The following is a 6,678-nucleotide window of genomic DNA, read 5'->3' as shown; positions in this document are numbered from 1 at the left end:
GAATGAATCCGATCCTTTCCTTTCAATGCTAAGTCAGTTCTCAGGACCCCATTTCCCTTTTTACAACCTCTTCAGGGTCATCCAAATTCAGCAGATCACTGTAATCCAATGAGGGGCAAGGTTCACACACTTTTCACAGAAGGTCATTCTCATGAAATTGAAATTTTGCTTGGAGTAATTAAAAAACAATTGCATATGTACTGCCATGCTGTTCAACTGGGTGGATCATAACCAATTACAGGTAACATGTCAAAGACAGGAATTCCAGAACACGTAATTATACCCAGGCAGAACCTGTGTCTAGATCAAAAGAGTCATTCGAACAGAACTAAAGGATACTGAATGGTTTAAAATCAGAAGACTCTCTGCTCCTCGTTGATCCAGATTGCCCTTTCTTCTCATGCAGCCTCCGCCACATCCCTGAGAAACGATGGTGAAGATTGGAGTAAACAGATTTGGCCGCATTGGGCGCCTGGCCACCAGGGCTGCTTTTAACTCTAGTAAAGTGCATGTTTGGATGCTGTCACCATCAATGATCCCTTCATTGACCTCAACTACATGGTCTATATGCTCCAATATGATTCTACCCATGGCAAGTTCAACAGCACTGTCAAGGCTGAGAATAGGAAGCTGGTCATCAATGGGAAAGTTATCACTATCTTCCAGGAGCCACATCCGCCAACATCAAGTGGGGTGATGCTGGTGCTGAGTATGTTGAGGAGTCCACTGGTGTCTTCACAACCTTGGAGAAGGCTGGAGCTCACTTGAAAGGTGGTGACAAATGGGTAATCATCTCTGCTTCTTCTGCTGATGCCCCCATGTTTGTTATGGGCGTGAACCATGAAAAGTATGACAACTCTGCCAAGACTGTCAGCAATGCCTCCTGCACCACCAACTGCTTGTCTCCCCTGGCCAAGGTTATCCATGACAACTTCGGCATTGTAGAGGGACTCATCATGACCACAGTCCATGCCATCACTGCCACCCAGAAGACTGTGGATGGCCTCTCTGGAAAGCTGTGCCGTGATGGCCATGGAGCTGCCCAGAGCATCATGTCTGCATCTACTGGCGCTGCCAAGGCTGTGGGCAAGGTCATCCCTGAACTGAATGGTAAACTTACCACCATGGCTTTTCGAATCTCCACCCCCACAATGTGTCAGTTGTGGATGCCATCTGGAGAAAGCTGCCAAATATGATGACATCAAGAAAGTAGTAAAGCAGGCATTAGAAGGCCCTTCAAGGGCATTCTGGGATACACTGAAGACCAGGGTGTTTCCTGTGACTTTAATAGTGACACCTAGGGGAGCTCTGGTGGCCTAGTGGTAAGGAGCTGCAACTACAATCCCAGAGGCACACGGTTTGAATCCACCAGATGCTCTGCCAGGGAAGGAGGGACAATCTCCTCCTGTACCAGTCAGATCTGATTTGACGGTACACTGACATAAAAATAAAAAAAAAAATAGTGACACCTACTCTTCCACCTTTGATGCTGGGGCTGGCATTGCTCTAAATGACCACTTTGTCAAACTCATTTTCTGGTATGACAATGAATTTGGTTACAGCAACCAGGTGGTTGACCTGATGGTTCACATGGCCTCCAAAGAATAAGAGCCCCTTGGACCACCAGCCCCAGCACTAGCACTAGAAGAGAGACACCCTCAGCTGCTGGGGAGTCCTTGCCCCAACCTGATCCTCCCACACACTGAGAATCTTACATCCTTGACAAAAGTTTCCATCAAATCCCCCTGAGAAAGGGGAGGGCCTTGGAGAGCCCATCTTGTCATGTACCATCAATAAAGCACACTGTACTCAGAAAAAAAAATATCAGAAAAGACACGTGTCTTGATTGTATCCTCCTTGGAAAAAAGATATTATGCTGGGAAAGGTGGAGGGTCAGATAAAGAGAAGATGATTCCCAACAAGATGGATTGACACAATGACTGTGACAATGGGCTCATATCAGAGATGACAATGGGGATTGACACGATGACTGTAATAATGGGCTCATATCGGAGATGATCATGGGGATTGACATGATGACTGTAACAGTGGGCTCATATCAGAGATGAGGATGGGGATTAACACGATGACTGTAACAATGGGCTCATATCAGAGATGAGGATGGAGCAGGATAGGGTGTGGTTCAGATCTGTTGTTCATAGGGTCACTTTAAGTCATAGTCAACTTGATGGCACCTAACAACAATAACAACAATAGTCCGTCTGTATGTATACTGAGCAGAGAATCTGAAAAACTGTGTTATATGAAGAAGAACAAGGGGCATTAGGATTGGAGTAAAACTTGTCAACAACTTGTTATATGTAGGCAACATAACTTTGCTTCTTGAAAGCAAACGGGATTTGAAACATTTACTGCTGAAGATGAAGGACTACAACCTTCAGTATGGGTCATACCTCAACATCAAGGAAACAAAAATTCTCACAATTGAGTCAAAATTAGCATCCTGAGAAGAGAGACAGAAGTTGTAAAAGAGTTTTTTTTTTTTTACATAGATCCAAAATCAAAGCAGCAGTCAAAAAAAAATCAACTGTATTTGTATTCAGAGACTCTGCTGACAGGGACTTCTTTAAAGTGGTCAAGGGCAAGAATGTCAGTTTAAAGACTAAGGTGCACCTTCCCCAAGCCATGGTATTTTAATTTATTCTCTTTGACAAATTGCTTCATATGCAGAGGTATGACAGAGTGGCTCAAAGGCCTGATTTGTGCTAGAGGCTATGACTTTGCCATAGTTCTTACTTGAGAGACTAGGCCCTTCCCTAGAAGCAGAGAGAATGCTTGGAGTGGTCCTGGGAAGATGATCTGTGAAGCAGCTATATAATAGGAAGATTAAAAAGCTTAGATGCTAAGAAAGTCAAAGAATATGCCACGAGATGCAGGCAGGATATGGAAAAAAATATACCTTGGTCATCAATGGAAAGGTGGCAGCACTGGAGATTTTGATAACATCAAAGAATGGATATAGAAGAGCTTACTTTTTTTTTTTTTAAAAACATAATTCACTTTATTTGTTATAGAAAATCCACTAGGTGGTGGCCACAGCTGGAGCCTGAGTCCTCTGCACAGAGACTCTGGTGTGAGTCTTTACAAGATGATCTGTGAATTCCTGGTAGGGAGACTTCGTGAACAACGTCTCTTTCCAGAGATCTGGGGTCAGATAGCTGTAGGTCTATGAGATGGCATCAAAGGTGGCCTTAGCAAAGTTGCCCAGGGTAGCTGTGCAGCCCCTGGCTGAGGTGTAACAGTCATCAATTCCAGCCATCATCAACAGCTTCTTAGGCACAGGGCCCGAGACGATTCCAGTGCCTCGGGGTGCAGGGATCAGACGCACCAACACAGAGCCATCGCGCCCAGTCACCTTGCAGGGAACGGTGTGAGGCTTGCCAATCTTGTTCCCCCAGTAGCCACGCCGCACAGGGACAATGGAGAGCTTGGCTAGAATGATGGCCCCACGGATAGCAGTAGCTACCTCCTTGGAGCACTTGACGCCCAAGCCAACATGGCCGTTATAGTCTCCGATGGCAACAAAGGCCTTGAATCTGGTCCGCTGGCCAGCACGTGTCTGCTTCTGCACTGGCATGATTTTCAACACCTCATCCTTGAGGGACATGCCCAGGAAGAAGTGGATGATCTCAGATTCCTTGATGGGCAGGGAGAAGAGATAAATCTCCTCCAATGATTTAATCTTCATATCTTTCACTAGGCGGCCCAGTTTGGTGACGGGGAGCCACTCCTTGTCCTCGGCTTTGCCTCCTCGAGCTCCGCGGCCCCTCCCACGGCCCCGTCCACGGCCGCGGCCCCGACCCCGCAGACCGCTACCGAAGCCTCCGCGGACACCGCTGCGGGCTCCCATCCCAGGGCCTCCAGGCCCTCCCGCTGCACCGGCGTCATCCGCCATTTGGTGTTTTCTCAGAAAAGCAAGAGCTTACATTTTTGAGAGAAGCTAATCATTTCCAAACAGTTAGCCAAATGTCTGATAATATCTATACATGAACTCAGGCTACAGTGAGTGGGACCTGCTTCCACTGGAACTTTTATTGTCAGATGGGTCACATCTGGGAGAATTGCCATTACACAGAAATGTTTCCAAACAAGGATTACAGGTGCTTCCCCTCCAGTAAATTAAATCCCTAATTGCATAAGTAAAGGAAACACATGTACACTCACACACAGACAGAATAATACTGGCCCCAAATCAAATGCAGTCAGGAAGTCAGGCTTCAAGGCAAGCTCTCTGTCCTGAAATGACTTTTTGGCCATTAGATACCATAAGTAGTCAAAAGTAAAGGCAGAGATGGAGTTTTTTGCAAGTTCTTGAAACTCAGAAAAAAATGAAGTTCTCAGTAACTAGAAAATAAGATGAACTAGTGGATAAAAATGAAATAAGTGGATAAACAAACCTGAGTTGGACTTAGAAGTCTGGGTAAGCTTTCCAATAAGTGAGAAGGAAATGGAGCAGAATTCACATGGGAAGTAACTCAAGCAAAGAATCAGAGCAAGCCGTAAGCATGCCAGCACTGTGTGGGGAAACAGTGGATAAATCTGCTGCACAGAGGTTATTGAGAGGGGGAGAATTAGGGCCAGAAAGAAAGGACATTGGGAAAGAACTTTCTGAAGAAATATTGATTATTTAAATTTTGTTATAGGTCATTGAGTCAATTCAGACTCTTAGTGAGTCTGTGGAAAGAACAGAACACCTGCTAGAGTTCCCTAGGTCTTTTAAGATTTTTCTTCCACAGAGCAACTGGTGAGCTCATTTACCAGCCAAGAGCTTATCCATTGCACCACTAGCACTCCTTGATATTTTAAATGTTATTGTGGGTAGGTGTCATCAAGTCAGTTCCAATTCATAGTGATGCAGTGTACTAGGACAAAGCGTTGTCCAGTCCAGTGCCTTCCTCATAAATCTGCTGTGCCCATTTTTGCAGCCACAATGTCAATGCATCTTGTTGAGAATCTTTCCCTTTTTCACTTACCCTTTATTTTTTAGACAGAGATACTTTATTTGATTATTTAAATAGAGTTCCTTTACCTCTATCTTGATTATTTTAAGAGACATTGAAAATAATACACTTAAAATCAGTAATTACTTTTAACATAATCTATTCACATACATCTTGTCATTTTATTTTGCTTTCTCACACATTTAGTCTTTTTTTTTTTTTAATTTTCCAGAACACCTAATTGTGCTCATGTGAAACCTATCCTTGGACCAGGAAGCAGTCATCAGAACAGAACAAGGAAGCATGGATCAAAATCAGGAAAGGCGTGCATCAGACATGTGTCCTGTCCTCTTCCTTTTCAATCTATATGCAGAACAGATCATCTGGGAGCCTGGACTCTATGAGGAAGAATGTAGTAGCATCAGGATTGGAGGAAGAATCATCAACAACCTGGGGTATGCAGATGACACAACCTTGCTTGCAGATATTGATGTGGAGATGATGTATTTGCTGCAAAAGGTCAAAGACTGTAGTCTTCAATATGGACTGAAGCTCAACATCAAGAAAACAAAGGCCCAATTGGCAGCATCATGGTAGATGGAGAACATTTCAGGATTGTTAACAATATCAGCTTGCTTTATTCCACAATCAAGACTAAGGTGTGCCTGATCCAGACCATGGTCTTTGCAATTACTTTCTGTGCATCAGAAAGTTGAACGATGGCTGCTGGTGATAGCAGAAGAATTGATGCCTTTGAGTTGTGGTGCTGGAGAAGAGCATTTAGCACACCATGTGCTGCCAGTGGAACAAACATGTCTGTCCTAGAGTGGGTGAAACCAAGTTGCTCATTGAAGACAAGGATTCTGAAGCTCCATCTCACATACTTTGGGTATGTTGCCAGGAGGAACCAGTCCTTGGAGAAGGACATCATGCTTGAAAGGGCGGAGGGACAGCACAAAAGAGGAAGACCCTGGATGAGATGAATTGATTCAGTGACTGGGCTTATGGGGGTAGATGTGTTAAAGATGGTAAGATTGGCACAGCATAAGGCAGAATTCAGAGCTATTGTGCATAGGGTCACCATAAGTCATAGGTGATTTGATAGCATATAACAGCAACAATAACAATTTAATGACAGAAATTATATCAATCGTGCTGTGTAATTAACATCAAAATATTTGCCAAGTTTTCCATCATCATAAATAGAACATACTTTTTTTTTACTTGATAAATTTAGAAAATAGTTATTTCCTCCTCAGCTGAGCCAAACGTCAGTCACAGAGAGCGAGACAGAGAAAGCAGACAAAGGAGGATAGAAAGAAAAGAGACTAGTAAAAAAGGATAGAAAGAAAGGAGGATAAAAAGGAGGATAGGAAAAAAGGAGGATAGAGAGAAAAGGAGGATAGTAGACAGATAGGCAAACAGAAAGAGAGTAGGCCCACCCAGAGTCCCAGATGCAGTCTTCTTTTCTCAGAATGCTGGAACATAAACCATGACCCAGAAGAACTAATGTGGTGACTTAGGCCATGCCTTTTAGCAGGGTTGAATCTCGGGATATCAAGGGATGAGAAAGGCATTTTGAAAGGTGAACCCTCGACACCACATCATCTAACTTCAAAGGGGTGTTACTCTGAAGCTAAGATTAAAACTCCTGGAGTAAATTATTCTAAACATATTGTGATTTACAGACATCCTTTAAGACACAGTGGTGGCATAC

General features: G+C 43.8%; 1 pseudogene; it reads left to right on the top strand.

The window, feature by feature from the left end:
• Window positions 1-430: 430 nt before the first annotated feature.
• LOC102859688 lies at window positions 431-1,527 on the top strand (annotated as a pseudogene).
• Window positions 1,528-6,678: the final 5,151 nt, after the last annotated feature.

The sequence above is a fragment of the Elephantulus edwardii genome, unplaced genomic scaffold (genome assembly GCF_000299155.1).
Source record: "Elephantulus edwardii isolate Elephantulus edwardi_28Jun2011 unplaced genomic scaffold, EleEdw1.0 scaffold00063, whole genome shotgun sequence".
NCBI lineage: Eukaryota > Metazoa > Chordata > Mammalia > Macroscelidea > Macroscelididae > Elephantulus > Elephantulus edwardii.
The sequence above is the reverse complement of the archived record's forward strand: the minus strand, read 5'-3'. Positions and strand labels throughout refer to the sequence as shown.